At 35.7% G+C, this 10648-nt stretch overlaps 1 pseudogene; it reads right to left on the bottom strand.

The window, feature by feature from the left end:
* Positions 1 to 8388: 8388 nt before the first annotated feature.
* Positions 8389 to 9465, bottom strand: LOC120170080 (annotated as a pseudogene).
* Between the last annotated feature and the right edge of the window lie 1183 nt (positions 9466 to 10648).

Here is a 10648-nt window from a genome sequence, read left to right as displayed (position 1 = left end):
ATAAGATTGTTAGTTGATATCGAGGAATCAAACAAGCTTTGTCCTAGGGCAAGCGATAACCAAAAACATCATAATTGTGCAAGAGGTCATTCACTTTATGTGACGTAAGAAATGATGGATCGGATGGATAGCAATTAAAATAGACCTTGAGAAGGCCTACGACCGTCTTGGATGGTCTTTTATTGAGGATACACTTTATGATTTAAAATTTTCGAGCAGTTTCCAGGACCTTATTATGCGTTGTGTGACTTCAGTTTCGACTCGAGTTCTTTGAAATGGTGCTAGTTCTCTTGGGTTTAAACCTACCCGAGGAATTCGTCAAGGAGATCCGCTCTCTTCGTAATTGTTTGTCTTATGCATGGAACGTTAGACGCAAGCGATTGGCCGAAAAGTGGGTAGTGGTGAATGGAAACCCATCCGCCTGAGCCGTAATGGTCCTGCTCTCTTCCATCTCCTCTTTGATGACGACATGGTCGATTTGGATCAAGCATAATAAAAGATTCTTTGTAGCCGTAATGGTCGATTTGGATCAAGCATAATAAAAGAATCTTTGATCCCTATAATTTCGATGGAGAATCCATTATGGATAAGAGCAAATGGCTACAAAGAGAAGCTTCCCTTGCCCTTAGCTCGGCTATGGTTTCCTCCAGGAGCACTTCTCAAGGGAATCATAATGCTACAAGGTGGTCTCATCTCCCTCAAAACTGGTGTAAATTAAATATTGATGGTGCTCGGGATGGTATGGTTGGATTGGCTTCATGCGGAGGAGTCATCCATTACTGGAGGGGTGAGTGGCTCTTTGGTTTCTCAAGGTCAATCGGAATATGTTCGGTCCTTGAAACTAAACTGTGGGATATTCATGAGGGTCTACGTCATGCCTGGAATCTTGGCGAGCGAAGACTTGTATTGGAAGTTGACAGCGTTGAGGTTGCCATGATCTTTAACCAGAAAAAGAAAACAAGTTTCTCCTTTACTTTATATGATAGAATATTGGAACTTCTGAATAGAGCTTGGAGTGTGCAAATTCACCATGTCCATCGTGATGCTAATAAAATTGCGGACAAACTCGCAAAGTTGGTCGCCCTTGAGGATACTACTGCACATAAATTCTTTTAGCCTCCTTCAGTGGTTTTGCCTTTTTTACAACAAGGGTCACTGAACTAAAAATGATGTTAAATAATGGAGAAAGAATAAAAAGATGCATGAAGGTCGAGCCAAGAAGTCCTTTCATGTTTACAGGTTTCATAAAGAAAACGCAATACAACCATGGATGATTTGGAAAGTTGCCAAGTCGAGAATCAGATGTTGGATATGCCCATAGCCAACATGAAAGCTTCATTTCAGTGCCACAAGCGTGAGATTGATGCTGAGTTAGAAGTCACTAGAGCCAGGAACAAGAGATTGACGAGGATTGCAGATAATTTTGAAAATATTGCCCAATGAGTTCATTACAAAGAAAATTTTCTTATGAGGAAAAATGAACAACAGTGTCTACAGCTCCGAGAATTGACACATAATATGGAAGAAAAAGTCGTCATCATGAAAGAAGCTATAATCCAAGAAAGTAATATGGATCACAAGTAATATAGATCACAAGTGGATTGATTTAGCGGACTTTGTAATATAATTGAAGTAGATTGAGAACTCAACATCCGAGTATGAGTGGAAGTTAACTTGGCTTTTGAAAGAAATAGAGAAGTTAAAGTTATCCCTTCTACGTAATCTTTGTTTGACATACCAAAACCCTTGTGTTCAATGAAAATTGTTTTAAGATGGTCACTGTGGAATGACACCTCTTGCATACATGCATTTGCATTGCACATTTTGCTTTCCCATTTATGTATTTTCGTATGTGCATTATTGCATCATTACATTCACATATATACATCATACATTGCATAATATATATTGCATATTAACATACATTAATCACAGATCCTGGTGGTAACTCACGGAGAATCTTGTGACAGAAATGCTGAAGGTAAATTAAAGCCACCCCATTTGTACCTAAAGAAGGTTTGAAAGCCATGGATATGAAGCTTGAGGCATGCCATTAAGAACTGTGGGATACCGAAGAGCAAGTTACAGGATTTGATCAATTTAGAGACATGATTTCTTTGGCAAATGTGGCATTAGATTGTAACAACCCTGAAGATCCAGTCGAGCATCCACATATCTGTTGAGTAATGGGGCATCCTAATTAGGAAGATATAATTTCATCCATTATGGAGCTTTATCCCATTTGCAGTATCTTGTTTGAATTTATTTTTTATCCTTTATCAGTTTTTTTGTAAAGATATTTAAATGAACTTGTATTATTTTAATGATGGTGAACATTGAATCAGATTTGCAATCTTGCAGTTCTTCAAATATCAACTGAATTAAAAACTCTTTAAATGATTATAATTATGGATCTTTGACAAAGTCACAAGATTAAAAACTGATAAAACAAAGACCCTTGACCTTACCCCAGAAGATACTCTAGAGCACCATACCCTTCTCTTGTAAGGACCAATATAGCATTCTTCTATCATAAGAAAATGAACAATAGGCTTGGTATTCAGGTATGAATAGGAGCGAACAACATGGGGTATCTCTTGTGTATGACATTGCAAAATTGACTAGACTACACTTCTGTTGAGGACATTCAGTGATGATCCTAATCTTCACAAATGGAAGGTGGAGTGGATGGATTTAGTATAGGTCAGTTGTTTGGGAACTGAACTCTAAATATGGGATTGTCTGACCATTAAAGACACATAGACTATAACAGGTTATTCTCGATGAGCTTAAGAAATTTTGAATCTGAATACTCAAAAGTTTAATAATTATATATTATACAATAAAGCTGAGCTATTCCACTAAAGCAATTGATTACAGAGAGAACTCAAAAGCCCCGGCTTTATGAATAGTTTACATTCAAACCATGACGTTGTTTGGGTACTCGACAGTTCGGTGTTTGCTCAACTGTAATTGTCAAGTCAAATACATTGTGATGAGATGAACCCTTCAGCTATCCTAATAAAGGCAATTACAATAAAGCTGAATTCAACTAGCCAAACAATGGCAAATTAAATCTAATCTATCTAATAACGAGCTTCATTAAAATAGACTAAAAGAGTTAAGGAACACCTGTTATAGTCGACCTCACACAAGCACTCAGGGTTTTATATTTAGACTAAAGTCTTTGCACTACCTCTGCTAAGGAAGTCTATGAAGCTTGAACAAATGGAAGATATTAGAGAACTGAAATAGAAGTGTGCTAGAAACTCTAGTAAGTCCTTCGGGCCATTAGTAAGTCTTTCGAGCATGATGATTAAAACCTTCGGGTCATTTGTAAGTCTTTCAAGCAAGATGATAAGTCATTCGGGCCATCCGTAAGACTTTCGGGTAGGATGTTTTCACATGAATTTGGAAAAAAATGAGAAAGCGATTTCCAAAGTTTCTCATTTAAATATTTACTTAAAATGAAATTTTTAAAAAGTAAGAAAGCGATTTTCAAAGTTTCTTACTTAGTAAGTCATTCGAGCCATCAATAAGTTTTTCGGGCATAATGATTAAATCCTTTAGGGCATCCATCAGTATTTTGAGCAAGATGATAAGTTCTGCGGGTCATCCGTAAGACCTTCAGGTAGGATGTTTTCTCATAAATTTGAAAATGAGAAAGCGATTTTCAAAGTTTCCCAAAATGAGAAAGCGATTTCCAAAGTTTCTCATTTAGTATTTTCAGAAAATGAAAATTTTGAAAAGTAAGAAAGCGATTTCCAAAGTTTCTTACCCAATAAACTATTTCCCAAAATGGTAAGTCCTTTGGGCCATCAGTAAGTCTTTCGAGCATGATGATTAAATCCTTCGGGTCATCTGTAAGTCTTTCGAATGAGATGATAAATCCTTCAGTCCATCCGTAAGACCTTCGGATAGGATGTTTTCACATGATTTTTGAAAAATGAGAAAGCGGTTTCCAAAGTTTCTCATTTAAATCTTTTTAGAAAATGAAATTTTTGAAGAGTAAGAAAGTGATTTCCAAAGTTTCTTACCCAGTAAACTATTTACAAAATTGGGAAGTCCTTCAGGCCATCAGTAAGTATTTCGAGCATGATGACTAAATCCTTCGGGTCAAGATGATAAGTCATTCGGGCCATCTATAAGACCTTCGGGCAGGATGTTTTCACATGATTTTCAAAAAAGATGAGAAAACAATTTATAAAGTTTCTTACCCAATAAACTATTTCCAAAATCGGACCATCAAATGTAGGAGGAAAACAAAGATTCTCAGACGGAGAAAGTCAATCCTATCAGGGGAAAAAATTTGTTGCGGGTAGGAAGAAATTGACACAACTCAAGAATTGCAAGAGTGCACGCTGGTGCAAACAAAAGTGAAGACAACTTAATTAGGAATAGAATGAAGATCACATTTGCAGCTGTTCACACCACAAATCAAGAAAACATGCATTTATAAAATATACATGAATTTGTGTCATTACATCCTACATCATTTCATATATACATGATAATTTTGATCTCCTTCATGAGGATGTCTTTAAAATTTGTTTTGAGAAAGTTTTTCTCTATCTTAAGATGGTTTCCCTAGAAAATTCAATCTTTTTATTCTTGACTCCCTCATTTAGAGGAGTCAATCTTTCAATGTTATTCTTGAGTTCCTCGTGAAGAGAAGCCAATCTTTGTTATTATTGACTCCCTCGCGAAGAGGAGTCAGTCTTTCAATGTTATTCTTGACTTCCTCACGAAGAGAAGTCAATATTTCAATGTTAGTCTTGACCTCCTCGTGAAGAGAATTCGATCTTTCAATGACATTCCTGACTCCCTCATGAAGAGTATTCAATATTTCAATGTTATTCGTTACTTCCTCATGAAGAGAAGTCAATATTTGTTATTCTTGGATCCCTCGTGAAGAGGAGTCAATATTTCATTGTCTTTCTTGACTCCATCATGAAGAGGAGTAAATCTTTCAATGTTATTCTTAACTTCATTGTGAAGAGAAGTCAATATTTGTTATTCTTGGCTCCCTCGTGAAGAAGAGTCAATCTTTCAATGTTATCCTTGACTTCCTCGTGAAGAGAAGTTAATCTTTGTTATTCTTGGCTCCCTCGTGAAGAGAAGTTAATCTTTGTTATTCTTGGCTCCCTCGTGAAGAGGAGTCAATCTTTCATTGTCTTTTTTGACTCCCTCGTGAAGAAGAGTCAATATTTCAATGTTATCCTTGACTTCCTCGTGAAGAGAAGTCGATCTTTGTTATTATTGGCTCCCTCGTGAAGAGGAGTCAATCTTTCATTGTCTTTCTTAACTCCATCATTAAAAGGAGCCAATCTTTCAATGTTATTTTTGACTTCCTCGTGAAGAGAAGTCGATCTTTGTTATTCTTGACTTTCTCATGAAGAGAAGTCAATCGTTCAGTATTGTCATTCTTGACTTTCTCGTGAAGATGATTTAATCTTTTAGTGTTGACTTCCTCGACTTTTTTACGAAGAGAAGTCAATCTTTCAATATTGTCATTCTGGACTTTCTCATATAGAAGAGTCAATCTTTTAGTGTTGCCCTCCTTGACTTTCTCGCGAAGTGGAGTTAATCTTTTAGTGTTGTCTTCCTTGACTTTCTCGCAAAGAGAAGTTGATTTTTTATTATTGTCCTTTATGACTTTCTCACGAATAATAATCAACCTTCCAGTAGTATCTTTCCTCAACTTGACTCTCTCGTATAGAGGGGTCAGTCTTTCTGTAATGTTGTCTTTAATCTTTACTCTCCTAGGACTTGTGTCCTAGAAAGTTCACTTTAGTCTTTCTTGAGATCGTTTCCCTAGAAACCTCAATCTCGTCTTCCATAAGACTCTAGAAATAAAATAAAATATAAAAATCATGAGAAGTTTTGGAAAAGATTTTCACTTTCATTTTCCCTTTGAGCAAAAAAATCAAATAAAAATAAAATATACATTTCCACAAAAAACAAACCAGAATCAAGCAAATAAATAAAAGAATAGAGGTATTTTTGGGTCCCCATTTTCCACGTTTTTGGTTCTCTGGTGCATGCAATTTTTTAAAAAAGGGTTACTTGCTAAGAGAAAAGGAATGGTGGATTAGTTACCTCTAGAGTGTACCCTCACCGGCATAGGGGATGTCGGTCGTGCCTAGGCCGGTGGCCAGAGGCCACATCGACCGAAAATGGGTTAGGTTGTATAAGCCTCAATTAGGTTTTATTTATGGAAAGGTGTAATTGTTTTGGCCTTGGGTTGAGTTGGAGTGGTTGGTCATCATGTGTGGTGGATCACGAAGGGAGGAGCGCCTACCCACGACGATGATTGGGTAGGTCATGGCCTTTTCGGTTGAGATCCCTCTAATATTGCCATAAATTTACATTATGGCCACTGATCTTATACTTATTTTATAATATTTCAGGTTTTCATGTCCCGATTTTAAAATTTACCCTTTTTTATTTCTTCTATAATTTATTTAGAAATTTAGGAAGAATATCACTTTAATCCGTGTAATTTTAGCGCATATTCGCATCTCAGTCACCATTTTTTTTATTTTTTCTTTATTTCAAAATTTTCATATTGATTTAATTGTCTTTACATTTTAATCACTAGGTTTTAAAGAAAACGAACAATTGTACTATAGTCTTTCCAATTTTGGCACTTTTTCACATTTTGGTCCCTGCCATATTTCTATATTCTAATTTATTTATGATTGATTTTGATTTATGCTAATTTGGTCACCATGCGGAATTATTTCTTTGTATTAAAATTTGTTCCCTGAATTATTTTGTTAGTTTTAATTTAGTCCCTTATTTAAATGTTCCTATTTTAATTTTGATCCTTGATTTTTTGTTTTTGTTATAATTTGCTCCTTAGATTAATTATTAATGATTAACCTTTTTGCTAATTAGTTTGTTAAAATTTTATCCATGATTATTAGTTTTAATAAAAATTATGTTTTTGATTTTAGCATACTCAGTGTTAAGTATCTTTTTGTTAGACTTGATCGTAAATATCTTTAAAATATTATTTTGTGAGAAAAGTTTATGTAAACGTGCCTTGACTGATAAGGAGTGTGTTTTCAAGAATTATTCATGCGAAATAGTGTCCCTTTTATACTCAGGAGATTATCTTCTATTTTAATTTATTTTATTTTTATATTAAATATAAATTGATAAAACCATGATAATGATCTTTGGTATGGAAAATCCACAATAACAAGCCTTAACTAGCAAGGAGTGTGTTTTTGAAGATGGTCTGTACGAAATAATTCCCTTTTTGAAATTTCTTTAAGTAGGATCATAATTTAAATATATATTCAATTTACCAATTTCATCATTCAAATGATGTATGATCGCTTACCGATTTCGAGCGTTGTGGGGGTACTAATCCTTCCCCACGCGTAATCGACTCCCGAACCCTTTTCAAAACGAGTTACTATTTAAACGCATGCCACTTTTTATCTTTTAAATTTGTTTTCTTAAAATCATTTTAAAAGATATCTTTAGGTATCCGACCTACTTGACCCAAAAGTCGATGGTGACTCCAAAATTTATATCTTTATTTAAAGCTCAACCTTTTCCAATATTAAGTTGGATCGCTCCCTGCCATAGCCCCAAAAAACTTAAGGACGGTTCCGACATAACTGAAAAAAATTAGGAGTCCCAATTATAAATATAAAAATTAAGAACTTAAAATATAAATATAAAAGTTGGGAGTTCTAATTATACATATAAAATTTAGAGGCCTGAACAGTGAACAATCGCTCAGGTTGCTCCCTTAAGAGTCGACACTAATTATATGAATAATAAAATTGATGTGATAGATAAAAAAATATAAAAAATAAAAGGAAAAGCAAACAAATAACTAGATTTTGTAAAGTGCTTGATTTTAAATATATGTAAGAAGGTTATTTTTAATTAATTTGATCTAAGTATAAGGTAATATTTGTTCAAACATAACTCTCAACCATTTGATATTGAACGCTCACACCCTTAACTTTTATAGTACTCGAACCGGGGACCTCGAGGAATAACAGCAATTCCTTTACTATCAATGTGAATTGGTTTGCGCAAAAAATTAAACTTTTTAATTACAGTTAATAATAATAATAATTTTCAAAAATAATAATAATAAGAAGAAGAAGAATCGTAAACATAATTGAGTAGGTCAAAAGTTGAATAAAAGTAGATATTTGATCAAACAAACTAGTGTTGGGTTAGCCTTTCTTCTACTTTATTTATTAAAATTAAAAAGGTTTTGACGAAATGCAATAAAATGGCCTTTTTTTCTCATAGGAAAATTGTAGTAATAAATTCTTACCCAACTAAAGAAGAAAAATGGAAGCAATAGGGACATTTATATTTACCATGCACAGCTCCTTGGAGTACTATCTAGCGTTATCTACTACACATCCTAGGCAAAACATGCACCGCCACCACTTCCAACCCACGCGGTGGCGCCATCTGCCAAAATCTGGCAGGTCCTTCCCTGACATCCACCACTACAATCCTTTCCCCATTCTCTGAAACTGCAAAAAAATTTCTCTCGCCACTGCTATCTGCTCTGCACGTTTGAGCTGTTACAACTCAATCACTTTCACCCAACAATCTCTTTCACCATCGCATCTGCTTAAGCTACCTTTGACTTCATCAACCACATAAATCACATCTTCATCCATGGCGGTGGCCGGCCCATTCTAACCGGCAACCATGTCTTGAGGCATCTCTTCCCACTTATCCAATCCCACATCGTAAACTGCAACTTCTTTCACTGCATTTCCTTTGACATTAACCATGCAAAGCTTCCCTCTATACCCAACTGCTTCCACTGCTTCTCTGCTAAACCTTCTATCTTTAAGCTCTGCCTTGTTTTCCCATCTCCAATATTCTCTCTTCTTGTTTAGGACCCATTGTTCCAATGACATCGCCACATCTCCCTTGTAAAGGGAGCCAATGCCGCTTGCCATGTAGACCACACCTTGGACTGAGCCTGTAGCGCACCACCGCCGCGGGGTGGAGATTTGGGGGCCGTAATACCAGCTGCTGGACTCCGGGTTAAAAACTAAAGGGCTGGAAAGTGCAGGTAAAAGCTTGTGACTTGTTGCAGCTATGAGGATTAACAGATTGGAGACTGTCAAGGATTAACTGTATCGGAAGGTTCCGGGATAGAAAAGAAGGGTAGCGATGGAGGACATGAAGAGGAGGGTCTTGTGGAAGGCTAGGAAGGGGTGTCCAAGATGATGAGATTGGATCAAAAGAGATGAATTCAATTGTGTTTTGAGGAACAACTTGTCCAGGGTGTCTTAGAGTTGAATTTTGCAGAGGAGAAACAAGAGCATAGAGGGAGAAGAATGGAGGGAAAGATGGAGAGTAAAGGAAGCGACGCCATGGACGACAAACGGAGAAAAGAAGGGAAGGAGAAAGAGAAGAGAGGCAACGTTGAGCTAGATCATCAGGTAGACCTGGTAAAAGGATTCAATTTTCATCAAAGGAATCATTGTCAGTTTGGTTTATGCATTGAGGAGTGATTTCCATGGAGAAGGAAAATAGACGAGTAGATGGGAGAAGGAGGGGGTGGAGGGGACGGTATTTTCTATTTATTTTTTTATTAATCTGGGATAAGTAGAATGTAGTATTTGTTTAAAGATAAATTTTAACTTCTCGATATTAAACACTCACAATTATGACATCTATAATATGAAGTAATTTCAATAATGTTTTTAAAAAAGGAATTACATTTTTTGTATGTTCAAGTTTGAAAAGACCAACATGTCAATCCGTGGAACTAAACTATGTGGGAAATAATGAAGTTGATATAGGCGATAACAATCCTATTAATCTAATTTGTTTCATTCGCAAACGTTAAGAGTTGATATAACCCCTCAGGCCGATGTGGGTAACCCGATCCGATATGGAGTGTCACATTAGGGCCACCAGAGCGACTCATTGTAAAAATGGCGGAAAATTTAAAACTTTTATTAAAACATGTAACTTATAAAATGATTTATCAGTATGCATAAATAAAACAGATTTTCAGACTCATATATAACAAAATACAATTTCATGCCCCCTAATCACATATATCGTACTCAGCAAACAGCACCGAAAGAACTCCCTTACTAGTGACGATAGTTGCACTGGTATAATTCTTTTAACCTACAATGATGAGTAATAGAGTAAGCTTCGGAAAGCTCAGTAATACAGAACTACCAGATGATGCTGAAGAACAAGCAGATACAGATAAACATATTTTTCTTATTGTTTCCGAACATCTACAGGTTCTTATGCTGATCAGAGATCCTACTAATATTTCAGATGTTAACGGACAATGAGCTTTCAGTTCAGATAAATATTTCGAATGACTGAGTTCAGGAGATCGGAATAGGTTGTCTAGTGTGTTCCCGTAAAACCAGTAAAAAGATACAGATCTTTTAAAACATATATATATATATATACCCCATCCCATCACAACATAATGTGTAGGTTCCCCAGAACCATACACCCAACCCACACAACATAAAAGGACCTGAGCACAAAGCCGAGGAACCTGCGGAAATACTTTCTTCAACAATACCCCCAATTAAAACATTTTTCCGTCATTAAACGGAGATATCAGAAATCAAAACAGAATTCAGAATAGATATCATAACAGAATCCA

Source organism: Hibiscus syriacus, unplaced genomic scaffold, assembly GCF_006381635.1.
Source record: "Hibiscus syriacus cultivar Baekdansim isolate YM2019G1 unplaced genomic scaffold, ASM638163v2 tig00111772_pilon, whole genome shotgun sequence".
Taxonomy (NCBI): Eukaryota; Viridiplantae; Streptophyta; class Magnoliopsida; order Malvales; family Malvaceae; genus Hibiscus; species Hibiscus syriacus.
The sequence above is the reverse complement of the archived record's forward strand: the minus strand, read 5'-3'. Positions and strand labels throughout refer to the sequence as shown.